This window comes from Apium graveolens, chromosome 6 (genome assembly GCF_009905375.1).
Source record: "Apium graveolens cultivar Ventura chromosome 6, ASM990537v1, whole genome shotgun sequence".
NCBI classification, from domain to species: Eukaryota; Viridiplantae; Streptophyta; class Magnoliopsida; order Apiales; family Apiaceae; genus Apium; species Apium graveolens.
In genome coordinates this window covers 178,753,585-178,754,780 of record NC_133652.1, presented here as the reverse complement: position 1 = coordinate 178,754,780, position 1,196 = coordinate 178,753,585, and the positions used below count along the sequence as shown (strand labels likewise).

The window sequence follows — 1,196 nt, the reverse complement described above, 5'->3', positions numbered from 1 at the left end:
TTCAGATGATACAGAACTCAGTTCAATTTGGGGGTTCTCCTACAGAAGACCCCAACATGCACATCAGGGATTTCATCGAGATCTGCGATACTTTCAAGTTCAATGGGGTGACTGAAGATGCTATCAAGTTGCGACTCTTTCCATTCTCTCTGAGGGATAAGGAAAAGTGTTGGTTACATTCTCTACCACCAGGGTCTATCACCAAATGGGTGGATCTTGCTCAAAAGTTTCTCACTAAATTCTTCCCTATGGCGAAGACTGCTGCAATCAGGAATGCTCTTACTCAATTTGCACAACAAACTGGAGAATCTCTGTGTGAGGCTTGGGATCGATATAAGGAGATGCTAAGGAAGTTCCCACACCATGGCATGCCTGATTGGATGATTATAAACTCTTTCTACAATGGTTTAGGTGCACAATCTAGACCTATACTCGATGCAACGTCTGGTGGAACCTTATGGGCCAAAAGCTATAATGAAGCTTATGAGTTGATTGAGCTCATGACAGCTAATGAATACCAGAATCCTACGCAAAGAATGTTGCAAGGCAAGGTAGCAGGAATTCTGGAAGTGGATACAGCTACTGCTATAGCTACTCAACTTCAAGCTTTGACGATGAAAGTGGACTCTTTGGCTAATTATAGAGTTAATCAAGTCACTAGTGTTTGTGAGCAACTCAGCTTAATTTGTGAGCAACTTTCAGAGATCACAACAACAAGCTCCGGCCACTTATCATCCAAATAACCGCAATCATCCTAACTTCAGCTGGAGTAACAATCAGAATATGATGCAATAATCTTATCAGCCATACACAGCAAAGCAGTATAACCCTCCTGGTTTTCAACAACCGTAATATGCCCGTAGGCAACAACTTCAACTTCAGAAGTTACCGCAAGCTAATGAAAAATCTGAATTGGAGGCATTGAGGCTCATGTGCAAGAGTCAAGCTGTGTCTATCAAGACCTTGGAGAATCAGATTGGGCAAATTGCTAATGCATTACTGAATCGTCAACCTGGCACACTTCCGAGCGATACTGAAGTGCCAGAATTACATTGAGTTCTGGTAAGGTTGCTATTCCTGAAAAAGCTGACTCTAGAATCTGAAGTTGAGGCTGAAGAAGAAGAAGTGCAGAAGGAAGCAGAAGAAGTGCAGAAGGAAGCAGAAGTGGAATCGAGGAAGACTACTGTTGAGCACAC

The 1,196-nt window shown here is 42.6% G+C and overlaps 1 non-coding gene across 1 annotated transcript; it reads right to left on the bottom strand.

The window, feature by feature from the left end:
- Positions 1 to 263: 263 nt before the first annotated feature.
- LOC141670067 (small nucleolar RNA R71) lies at positions 264 to 370 on the bottom strand. The gene has a single exon (XR_012554316.1). It is a non-coding gene; the product is annotated as a small nucleolar RNA R71 (small nucleolar RNA).
- Between the last annotated feature and the right edge of the window lie 826 nt (positions 371 to 1,196).